Source organism: Lontra canadensis, unplaced genomic scaffold (assembly GCF_010015895.1).
Source record: "Lontra canadensis isolate GAN:19392208 unplaced genomic scaffold, GSC_riverotter_1.0 scaffold34, whole genome shotgun sequence".
NCBI classification, from domain to species: Eukaryota; Metazoa; Chordata; class Mammalia; order Carnivora; family Mustelidae; genus Lontra; species Lontra canadensis.
Window position 1 is genome coordinate 18,643,747 of NW_022631028.1, and position 13,340 is coordinate 18,657,086.

At 35.7% G+C, this 13,340-nt stretch overlaps 1 protein-coding gene across 5 annotated transcripts in view; it reads left to right on the plus strand.

Annotated features, from left to right (window-relative positions):
- Positions 1-13,340, plus strand: part of GRM7 (glutamate metabotropic receptor 7) — an 874,189-nt gene that overhangs the window by 521,462 nt on the left and 339,387 nt on the right. The window lies entirely within an intron of this gene.

The following is a 13,340-nucleotide window of genomic DNA, read 5'->3' on the forward strand; positions in this document are numbered from 1 at the left end:
GCATAAATGTCAAAAGGATAGACTTACATGAATTAAATTATGCTTGCTTGGCAATGGAAAATAGAAAATAACTTAAATAGTAACTTTAATATATTTTTCATGAATACTTTTCCATGTGTACACAAATGCACTGCAAGATATGAACAAAAATATTCATAGCATACTTCTTGCCAAAAGTCAAACTTTGGAAGTAACTTAATTATCCATTAGTGATAGAAAGGATAAGATGCTGTGATGTATTCCTATCCTGGAAACTACACAACAATGAAAATGAACTCATCAATAAGAATGACTGTTCATATTGGAACAAAATGTTGAGCAAAAGATATGAAGCCCAAAGTATGTACAACATGATTACATTTATGTTAAGTTCAAAATAGTATTCTGTCCTGTTTAGTGGGGTGTACAATGTGCTAAAACTAAAAAGGAAAACATGGAACTAATCCTCATAAAAACCAAGGTAATGATTAACTCATGAGAGGCAGGGGATGTCACAGTAAAGGGGGTAAAGGGGAGAGCTTCTGGATGCTCACAGCATTCTTCTTAACCTGGCTGTTGGTAAAGTGGTTGCTTGCTTTATAATGATTCATTTTACCATGCAACTAAGTGTTGTATAATTTTCTTTATGTGAATTATAACTCACAATTAAAATGGTTTTCTGTATATACATATTTGCTTCACTAAATTCCATTTCATTTATTATAGACTATTGTGTATCTCCTGTCACACTGTTTACTTTCTTCTACATTTCAGGCTGGGTAGGAATTTGGTAAATGTAACAACTAAGTCTTCATTCAAAAAGGCGTTGATTAAAACCATGAAAAGATCAGCAGCAAGAAGAGGAACTCATAGCACACCACTTAGATACCTCCCATTAGATTATAGTGGTAGTAGTAGTAGCAGTTACAATAATAATCAGATGGTAACATTTCTTCAGTTTAGACATTCTGCATATATTTTACATATATCATTTTACATGAGGTTACACAGAATTATTATTTTAAATTCTTTCTAAGTCATCATTGTTATCCTCCATCTTAGAGATAAATGAAGCCTGGCTTAGAAAATTTAAATAGCATGCCCAAGAGCATGTAGCTGTGAGGGAACAGAACCTAAATGTGAACCCAGATATACCTGATTTAAAAAACTGCTTCTTTCTCTCTACAGTCTTACCTTCTGGCTGTGTTTTAAACCATTGTTCAACGATCTTATTTTAGTTGCTCTAAATCTGCCTTACTCACATTTTGCCAAATGATGGATTCAAACAGCATTTCTTTTATTTGTTCACAGAATCTGTAAAAGATGATAATGAAAAAACCTGTCCAATGAGGATATGTAAAGTGTTCTAGATGTTCTGTCTGTTTATGGAGGCTGGTCACTGAAAGAGGGACTTGATGTCACCTTCTTTTTGTCAAGCAATCTCTCAATGATCGTTAAATTCTTTTCTTATATTCACGATCATTTGTTATATAAGTACAAGGAAATTTTCCAGAAAGTGGCTTCAGTGTTTTCCATAATTTGTCTTCCTTTGTCCTCCCCTTTCTCAGGTAGGAAAAACATTTTTTTTCAGTGTGAGACCTGAAAACACTTTAATTTTTATAATTTTCATCAATTTCTGTATTCTTTTAGTCTTGCCAGAATGTTCATAGTACAATTGGTTGGACCTGAATTTGAACTCATTAAGAATGACAAAATGCCCTTTTTCTCTATCCTAATTTGGTTGGAGATTTTGTTCCCATTTTTTTTTTTAATTTTTTTTTCAAGATTTTATTCATTTATTTGACACAGAGAGAGAGAGAGAACACAAGTAGGCAGAGAGGCAGGTGGGGGGGGGCAGGCTCCCTGCTGAGCAGAGAGCCCGATGAAGGGCTAAATCCCAGGACTCTAAAATCATAACCTGAGCCAAAGACAGAGGCTTAACCCACTGAGCCACCCAGTTGCCCCTTGTTCCAATTTTATGATTTTTTAAAAAATTTTATTTATTTGTTTGACAGACAGATCACAAGTAGGCAGAGAGGCAGGCAGAGAGAGAGAGGAGGAGGAAGCAGGCGCCCTGCTGAGCAGGGAGCCCAATGAGGGGCTCGATCCCAGGACCCCGGGACCATGACCTGAGCCGAAGGCAGAGGCTTTAACCCACTGAGCCACCCAGATGCTCCCCCATTTTATAATTTTTTTCTTCTTCTTCTTCCACTTCATATATAAACAACCTCATTTACTTTTTTGTCATCCATGTAAGTTATATCACATTTACCAAATAGAGTACACATTAGTTCTCATAATAAATTGAAAACAACTTCTCTTACTTACCTTTTATTCTCTTTCCAGTCTAGTATAGAGTTGAATTTCAGTTATCGTCTCTCTTCCCCATGTTTCCACTCAGTGAAAACAAAAATTAAACCCCAAATATCACAGTTCATTTTTTACCATGATTCTCATCTCTGAGAGGATCCATCTTGGCCAAAATTATTTAAGACATTAGTGAGACCCGAGTAACTTTAGGAGGAGTTGGGAGATAAAATAAAAACTTTCCCAGTAATAGCCTTTTTAAAAATCCTTATAACCACATATTGGATTTAATACATTTATTTGATTTAATACATTTATTTGTCCAATAAAACTTTCCTGGGGGCTTTTTAAATCTTTATTTTAATTCCAATTACTTAACATGCAATGTTATATTAGTTTTATGTATACAATATATACTGATTCAACACTTCCCTACACTGCTAGGTACTCATCAGGACAAGTACATTCCTTAATCCCCAACACCTATTTAGTCCATCCCCTAGCCCCTTCCCCTCTGGTAACCAACAGTTTGTTCTCTATAGTTAAGAGTCTTTTTCTTGATGTGTCTTTCTCTCTCTTTCTCTTTGTTCATTTGCTTTGTTTCTTAAATTCCACATATGAAATCATACAGTAATGTCTTTCTCTGACCAACTTATTTCACTTAGCATTATACCCTCTAGGTCCATCCATGTCATTGCAATGACAAAATTTCATTCTCTTTATGACTGAATAATATTCTGTTTTATATATATAAATATATATATATATATATATATATATATATATATAAGGTTTATAAAGAAAAGAAAATATATTTTAATAAAGAACTTTATTAGAAGCTTTAGTGAAATAAAAGTCAATCACACAAAATAAAAATGATGTATCTGAGAAGAGATGTCTGAGGTAGTGAAAAACCTCTCTGTCACTCTTTTATTTTCTTTAATATGCTACAAAATAAAAAAGATAGCTATTAAATCCTTACCACTTAACCTGACATCAATTTAAAAAAAAATTCTCATCTTTTACATTATGAATTAACATTGGAGATTTTTTCTGATTATCCATATTTGATAAATATTAGTTGCTATTATTTTGGTATAAATGCCTACATGAAGTTTGGAGAAATCCAAGAGTAGTGTCTCATGCTCTATCTATCAATATATCTATATCTATATCATCAAGATAAAAAGTAGTACTTGTTTAAGAAAGTGTTTTAAAAGCATGAGTACGCAAATGTATAAAAGGAATTCAGTTTGGTGGCCTATTTCCCAAGAAACTCTCAAGCCCTTCTTGTGCATGGCATCTGATGCCAATGGCACCATTTTCCTCTTCCTTAGGAGCAACTGTACTTAGGTGTGGCTGGCTACTTCTTCATTCTAAAGTATTATCCCAACTTATTGAATCAGCCTATTTTTCCTGTGTGTTTATAAAATAGTTTTGCCTCATAGAGTAGAACTTCATGGACTCTATTATTATTCCTATTTCCTATATACTGTAGGATATGGGTTCTTGGGAAGCAAAGTGGGGAAAGTCTGTCTTATGAATCCTCCTTAAATGTTTCTATACCCACAGGCTCCATTTCCTTACTACCCACATGTTCTTAATTGGATTTCAAGATGAAAACACCATTTTTCTCTGCTTATAAAAAGCATTCATTCTAATTGTTAATAATTTAAAGAGTATGGAAAGTGTGAAGACATAACTAAAGCACAAAAAAGTATAAAGAAGAAACCCCAGCTCATTCCCCAGGGAAGTTTACCATAATGAAATTTTTAATACTCTATTTCCAAGCATCATAATATTAAAAAATAACATAAATGGGGTGCCTGCGTGGCTCAGTCAATTGAGCGTGCAATTCTTGATTTTGGTTCAGATCATATCCCAGGGTTGTGAGATGGAGCCCTGCAATGGGCTCTGCCCTGAGTGTGGAACCAGCCGAAGATCTTCTCTATCTCCCTGTGCATTCCCCTCCCCAACAGGCTTAGGCACATGCAGGGCACATGGCCTCTTTCAATAAATAAACAAACAAACAAGTAAATAAATAAATAAATGTAATTCACTGAAACAAATGCCACACACCCAGTTAAAGCCATTGTGCGGAGTTGTTATAGTTCATTATTTTCTTTTTCTTTCTTTCTTTCTTTCTTTCTTTCTTTCTTTCTTTCTTTCTTTTTTCTTTCTTTCTTTTTGGAGTTGTTATACTTCAAATCAGTGGTTTTCACTAAGGGTGATTTTGCCGCTCCCTAGACATTTGACAGTTTCTAGAGACATTGGTTTGTTACAGTTTGCAGTGGGGAGGATCATATTGGCATCTAGTGGGTAGAAAACAGAGATGCTGCTAAATATCATACAATACACAGGACAGTCCCACAACAAAGCATTACTGGGCCCATAGTGTTAATAGGGCCAATGTTGAGGAACCCTGCTTTAAGGTGACCCAAAACATCTGTAACATTGGGTATGTTCCAAGTTACATTGACCTAGGTGATGAAGAAACTCTCTTAAATTTTAGGGAAGGTTGAAAAAAAGTGAGAAGATTCTGTGTAAATATGACCACTGCTTTCTAAAATTTTTCAGAATTACCAAAATTTTAAATGACATATTCAGAAAATTTAAATTGGCCCGTAAGTGCATTTTAGTATTTTTTCTGAAAATGAACAACCATCTAGGATATGTGATTCAGAATCACTTTAATTCATTAGTAGTTACTGAGTGCCTACCATGTGCTAACCACATTCTTGGCAACTGGCAGTGAAGAATTTATGGGGTTTATTGGCCAAAACATTTGAAATCTAGTAAATCATGAAAGTTAGATAAAAAATGACAGCACAATTATACTGACACTTTGTTTTCTTCCTAAATGTTTGAGAAGGCAACAGGCCCTCCCCAAGTTCCTTGTGACTGGATAATTTATTAAGAAATTTGATAGTATATGGTTGGGAAAACTTGAAAGGAAATATTATCATTAAATGGAGAATTGGAAAAGATGACCCCTGAGATCTTTCTAGTACTGGCTATATTGTGTGAGGCCCAGTGTAAAATAAAAATGAGAAGACCCTTGTTAAAAAATTAATAGTTCCAGAATGATGACATGAGAGCATGAAGCCAAAGCATGAGGCCCTTCTACAGTTGAAGACCTGTGTGAATGAAATTTACTCCTATGAGGAGTTCTGAGGAGCATATGCCAATAAAGCCAACCCTAGATCTTATGGAGCCGTGGGTTTTTACAAATACCCTGTGGCCTCCTTCTATTTCTCTGACAATCCCCCTAACATTTCCATCGATGGCTTCTTTGTTTCTCTTTGACATCCTTAAATGTGGGTATTTCTCATGACTCATCTCTTCATGTGCCTTTCTCCTTTATATATTTTCTTTTCTTCATTTCTTCTCTTCCTTTTGATTTATCCTTATATTAGTTCCAAATACCACATGCATTTCTTTGACTTCTGAATCTATAGCTTTATTCTTGAGAGCATTTTCCTTCATGGTTCAATCATCACCTAAAGTTCAGTGATTGGGAAATCACACCATCTTTCTATTTAAAATGAAAAACAAAACAAAGTTATTCCATCAATTTCCCCCCCAACTCTAGATCTAATCACCAAATGTCCTTTTTTCTCCATCAAGGTCCTTGTTTTCAACCTGTTCTTGTAAAACTTTCTACTCTAGGTGGCATGCATATCATTTTTAGTCACCTGGTATTGTAATTGAGGGGCTCCAAGAAGAACCATGAGCATGGACTATAGAGCCAGAAAATCTGATTGCAATCTCATCTCCCTCAGTCATGACAGAAAGATTTTTCCCATCTCCACAGGCAAATGTCCCCATGCTATGTCTGCTTCACTTTTTTCATGTGAAAAATGGAGATAATAAAGTACCTATCTCAGGGCTATTGGATTTACAATAGCTTATTTAATGTAAATCAGTTAGAATCTAGAAATAGTAAATGCTTAATAATGTTAGTTATTATTTTTATTATAGCTCTGCAATGTTTCTTTGCTTAGAGTGTTTCATATTGAATTTTTAAGAGTCTGGGTTTTAAACAGATGAGACTAAAATATTTTGGAAATATTATCATTAAATTGGTGATCTTTTTCTGCTTGGTGACCTTGAAAGAGGCATTTTCCCTGATAAGCAAGTATGGACATGGCAGTTTCTGTATTTCAGGATGTTATAAGAATTATATTAAACCACACAGATTAATGCTTCTATCACAATGTCAGTCAGCATATATGAAACTCCCTTCCAGTCTTGCTGGTGTATTCTTCCTCAAGTCTTTCTGTTATCATGGCATGCATTCTTAAGAACTGATCTTCAGTGACTTCACAGTGCCCAAGAGATAATATGCTAACTTCTTGTACAGACTAGTTCCATCATAACTTTACATAAGGTTCTTCCCTGAATAAAGCATTGTAGTCAAATTCATCCAGTTAACACCCAGGAACACGTATGATACAACCACATCACCCCTTTATTCTTGCTATCATCGTCTATTTTATTTGGCTCTTCTTGTCTATATGAACTGTGCATTTTCAAGGCTAAATTCAGATCACAGCTCTGCCATGGAATAAATGCTTGTAACTGCAGCATGCTGTTCCCTTTCATCCCCTGAATTCCTGTAACATTTAAAGAGTACCTTTGAAATTTTTATATGGCTTTGTTCTCTTATTTCTTTTTGCATTGCGGTTAGAGCTTACCTTTGGAATCAGGCAGACTATGTTCAGTTTCCACTTATTAACTGTAAGCCTTTGGGCAAGTTATTTATACTACATAAGTTTGAGTTCACTCAGTCACCAAATAGGGATAATAATGATGGCTAACTCATAGGATGTTTCTGAAGATTGAATTAATACATTTAACACCCTTAGCCCAGTATAATTTTTTTAATAAACATTGGTCAGTTTTACTGTTATTGTTGTTATTTGTATTTTCTCACCTACCACCCAAAACTGAAAATGTCTTGGAGGTAGTGACTGTGTATTATGTTTTCATAATCTCCCTACCATGGGGCCTCTTGCTTTAATTAATTTAATTAATTTTTGCTGTGATTAATTGCTCTGTCATGTTTTATTTTTGTTTTTGTTTTTGTTTGTTTTGTTTTCATCCAAGACTGTCGAAATTTGGATAACAAAGAAGCAAACTCTGGTGAATGAAATGGGACTGCATTTCCTTGGATAATGTCAGTGACCTAGGTGCTGTCACAGGCTCTGCCAATCACTGTCACAAAATTCTCCTCTGGTACTCTAAAGAGAATGCTATCAGTAGGGCTATGGTGCAGATAATGCCAACTATATTTTGTTGTTGGAAATACCATGTCCAGGGAAAGACCATATTTACTATGTTGCTATATGTTTGAATATCCAGTTCATCCCATTGCTTATGCGAAATACACAGAGCATGGAGTTCCCGTGAGGTATTTCACATTGAGAGGAAAAACAAGGATTTCTGTGTCTGGCATAAAATTGAATTTGTACTCCTGTAACATTGATTACCTACAAAAAATAGTGTTGTTCATAATTCTAGACATTTTCAAAAGCATTGATTATCACTGCTCTGAAAAACATTTTTTGTCTGATCTACCTATTCAGAACCAGTAAAGTTTGCTTCTTCCTGTGAAAATGTCTATTATCTCACCTCTACAACTTCTAAAACTCTCTTTTAAAAAAAAAATGATCTGTGTGTATCCTGCTTAGCAATTTCCTTGAAAACAAGATCCAAATCTGACATATACCCACATCAGTATTAGTTACAACCCTTATAGTTACCAGTCAATGGCAGACACCCATTGGGAATTGCCTGAGCACAAAGGAGGGGGGGTAACTTATAATAAAGTTAAAAAGATGTCTTACAGAAGCTAAAGACAGGGAACATACCTAAGTCCTAGAGAAAATTGGAATCAGGTATTTGATCCTTGTAGGAAATGTAAGACATTTCTTTTTTCCTCCTCCATGTCTCTTCTTTCTTGGCCTCTGATTGACTCACTCTTTGCTCCCAATGCAAACTGGCTTTTTCTACTTCCCAGTCTTCATGACTGCTGTCAGCAACTCCTAAGTTTATGTCTCTATTATTTGGGTTGATTCAGGAATTTCATTATTTCCAATTTCAGGTTCCCAAGGACAGGAGTTTGATTGACACAGATTGGCTTAGGTGCTTAGCCCTAACTCAGTCAGTCACACCTAGTACAAACATATAAATGTGTAAGTGGATTCCTGGAAAATAGGACATAGCTGCCCAAAAGTGAAAGAGAGAAGAGTATAGAACGGATAACCTTTTCCTATTACACTACCTGATACAGTGTCTTCACCCCAAAAATAGCTTAGTAACGTGGGTGGTAAAATAATTAAATAACCTGACTTTGCTTCATGAGCTTGATTCTTACATGAAGACATTAGGGGCATTTATTTTGTCCTGTTTTTACGTTTCTGAAAGTATGGTGTCTTTATTTATATGCCAAATAATACACAAATAAATAATATGCATCAAAATAACATGCTTAGGAATTGCTGGCATAGGGATAAAAAATGCAGGATGTTAGACAGTTCTCCTCAAATCTGAAAATACCTCAAGAAGGGATTTATTTATTTGCAATTATTAGGTGCTGTTTTAAAAATCAATTTAAGAATTTCAGAACCTCCAATTTTTTTCCTCTGGTTTTATATTTCCATGGGAATTGAAATAATACATGGTCAAACATTTGGGATACTTTTTTTTTTTTTTTTTTTAAGATTTTGTTTATTTATTTAACAGAGAGAGAGAGACACAGAGAGAGAGGGAACACAAGCAGGGGGAGTGGGAGAGGGAAGAACAGGCTTCCCGCTGAGTAGTAAGCCAGATGCCTGGCTGGATCCCAGGACCTAGAATTGTGACCTGAGCCCCCAAGGCAGCCGCTTAAGGACTGAGCCTCCCAGGTGCCCCGCTGGTATTGTTTTTTAAGGGCTTTTGTTTCCTTACACTATTCTTCTTCCTCTCAGATCTGTATAAGGAAAGTACTTACCTCAAAATGTTGTTGTTGTTGTTGTTGTTGTTGTTATTATTAATTTTACCCAATCTTTAGGCAATGGCTGAATCTGTGATTAGGTAGAAAATGAAATATCATTTTGGTAAAATTGTTTCTGGGCTGTTATAGATTTTGATTATATAAGTTTAGATATTGAGCTCACTGAAAACTTCTGGCTGCTGAGACATTTTTAGATCAGGGTGCAAAATGAAGATGGTAACCAGGCAACATGGTTTTGTACTGTTATTAAAAATAAAACGTGAATCTTCTACAATGTAGAATAATTCTCTAACAAGTTTGTCTGGGTTTCACTCTGTTGTTGGCTGGAAAAATTGGTAAGTTCCAGTAGTTAAAGTTCAATACCTACTGTGGGTTAAATTCATTACTTTGTAATGTTATGATTGTTGGAAAACTATAGGCACACACAAGTGTAATCATAATATGATCTTAAAAATTCTTAAACATGTCTACAGAAAAATCATGTATTACAAATGTCCACAAAATTTACTATGGAAGCATTAATCTTTAATTAGAATAATATTGAGCTTGAATAAATATATGTATACTCTCTATATGGCAGAGTTTAATAATTACAAGTTGGGGAAGCTTTCATATAATGTATACCAATTTTGAAAGAATGACACTGAGATGCAGTCAATTATGACAACATACTCAACTTTTATTTGATGTTTCAAAAGACATTGAGCAAGTGATATAATCTAAGTAATCATGATGCATATACCAAGAATAGATACTGAGTAATCATGATATATATACCAAAAATAGATACATTCAAATTAAGAGACCTTGTCTTCTGTGTTTCTGGTGTGCCTTGGGCAACTCTTCTAGGATGGTGTGTAAAATGTATGTATGAGTGACAAAATCACATAATACTCTAGAGCAATATTCTAGACTGCAGCTCAGAATAACCTGAGAAGTTGAAATGCTAATGCCTAAGCCCACCAATGGAAGCACTGATTTAGCTGGTCTGGCCTGGAGTCCAGCCCTAGGGGTGTGTGTATGCCTCTGTGTGTGTGTGTGTGTGTGTGTGTGTGTGTGTGTGTGTGTATTTATTTTCTTATGTTCCATACATGATTCCAGGGTGTAGCCAGGGTTATGAACTACTGTTGCAGACATAGATATTCTCCAAATACCTCATGCAGAACAGAGGCTGAGTTCCTCGAGAGAGGAACTGTACACATACGAGTATTTGTGGGGCACTATAGCACAGCCCTAGGGAGATGCATCAGGCTTTGGTAAGTATTCCTTTTCTTATCTAAAGGCTGTATTTTATGATAGGCAGATCTCAGCTGGGGAACTCCCTGAAAGATCCTCAGTGATTGTTTTGGATTTAACATGATCTTCTTCAGCTAGGTAATTGGGCCAACAGCCCATCTGGGAACTTACTGTCATGGTCATTCCTGGATGTTGAGAAAGTAATAGAAGCTGAGATGGGTCTTGGAGATGGATTCTCAAAGACATGGTTTTAAAAAAAAAAATGAAGGAACTTCCCTGGAATCTACTAATCACATGGTAGATATTCAACCCTGATGGCAGCAAGAGGGCAATAACAGGATGTGTATTCTATGGAATATACGATACGCTCCCTTTCATCCTTGTACTTCTTTCCCATGAGGAAGCCTCTTGGTGGCCTAATAGGAAACTATAGTGAATTCTAAACTCTTTTGAGTCCTACAGAAAAAAAAGAAAAAGTTTTTATGATGCAAACAGCAATATTAAGCCACAGACACTGACCTATTAATAAAAAATGTTTGCAACACACCCAACTCTTCTTGATTTCTATAAAGGCAATCCCTACGATATTACATATTATAATACATAATACATATTTCCTTTATGAAAATGTGAGCAAAAGCACCATGTGTTTTTCCATGTTTTAACTACTCCCTCTGAACTTTTATGATGAAGGGACATTTCAGATCAAATCCCAGACTTTAGGACTTCTCACCTAAAATATTTCAGAATGTATTTCTAACTGGTAAGAACCTATATATATATAATCATCGTGCTATTATCACATTTGATAAAATTAATGATTTCTTAATATCATCCAGTATTTCTTGCATCTTTTCTAAGAAATGCATATACTTACCTCATTAGGTAAATATCATGAAATAAAATCGCTAGATCAAAGACTTTGTACCCTTTTTTAATGAGTTTTGACACATAGCACTAATATGTGTCACAGCCAAGATTGCACAAATTAAGCACCATGATTCGTAGGTTCATTGTTACTGGAGAGGAAAGAAAGACATGGAAATAGAAAATAACATAATATGGATAGATCACGGGGAAGATAAGGGAGGCCAGCGGGGAGGAAGGCAAGAAATTATAGGAATGACAATAAAAAACCCAAGGCCAAGTTAATGCTGTAACCTGTGTGAGTGATCATTGAGTTTGGCCCTTGACCAACATTCTGTGTAGAACATTTAACCAACTAACAAAGGGGTTTAAATTGAGCATCGTTATGAAGGTGGGGTAGAAGAGAGAAGAGCAGGAACCATCCAACTCACCCAGTGGCCTCCAGAACGTTGGCTTCTTCAAATCTCACCTCCTAAAGCACTCACTTGAGGGATGGCCCTACATCTTTCTTGTCTACTGACCTTGTGCATCCCAAGTTGCTGCAAAGCAACATCCATTCCAACTGTTAGGCTCACAGATGCTGCACATGGCGTAGGAAATCAAGGAGGAGCTTTCTCAGAGGGAAGGTGATTGTTTTATGCTATCTGGAGATGCTAGTGAAACTGCTTACATAACCACCAGGTACTGAGCAACTATAAGATATTAGCTGGTTTAGCCTTCATATTTTAAATCTTTCCACCCATCTCTAAGGTAGATACAACTGTACTTATTTAATAGGTGTAACAAAGATACCACTTTAAGTTTTTTCTGGAATAAATGAAAGAATGAATGCATACATTCATGCGTAAATGCAGGGGAAGCAAAGGAGTGAATAGATAACAAGTTCAACAGCAAAACATGGATAGTAAGTGATCCACTTAGCATAAGAGAAGTTAAATAAAAGAGTTAGTGGTTGGCAAAGGTAGGATTCAAACTCAGGTCTTTCTGACTCCGGAGCCAGGACCTTGATCAATGGCTATTTCATGGAGAATTTCTGGTGTTCAAGTTCAAAGTTTTCTAAATTTCCTCTTCTTGTAGTCTCTCTCTCTTTTTTGTCACTTTACATGTATGTCTGTTTTCATTTTCTTTTCATTTAGTTAACATTGTACTCTTATTATATGCCATGCATTATTCACAACACTGCATATATTCTTACATGGATACCTCTTACAAATCCTATGGAGTAGATGTTATCATCATTTTGTTTTAAATATTTTATTTATTTATTTGATAGAGAGAGACACAGCAAGAGAGGGAACTCAAGCAGGGGGAGTGGGAGAAGGAGAAGCAGGCTTCCTGCAGAGTGAGGAGCCTGATGTGGGGCTTGATCCCAAGACCCTGGGATCATGACCTGAGCCGAAGGCAGATGCATAATGCCTGAACCACCCAGGCACCCCTATTATCATCATTTTATCCTCATTTTACAGACTGAAAAACTTAGTCTGGTTAGGTCATTTGCTCAAGGTCATCTAGTTAGGAAGTGACAAAACTAGGAATTGAACCCTTGAATTCCAGTTTAGGAAGGAGTTTGTTTTATCCATTGTAATGCTAAAAACTATCAGTTTAATATGTATTGTTTGTACCCATATTTGTTCCTGTATAAGTGTACTCAGGTTACATAAAATGCCCTTCTGTGTCCCAGACAGTTTAAAAGAGTGAAAAATGGCAAGCATTCTAGCATTATATAATATATAACAGCTCCTTGGAGGCATTTTGTGGAATAATATTGCAAACATTATTCCTTCTACCTCATCCATAAACACTTCCCATGAGATTTTTGTTCTTTGTGGGATAATTTCCATTGCAGTAATTCTTATTTGTTTTCTCAAAAATAATGGTTGGTTTCCACCACTCTCAATAGATTCAGCCAACAAATTTGGGGGTACATCTGACAGCCTAACTTATCCCACTAAAT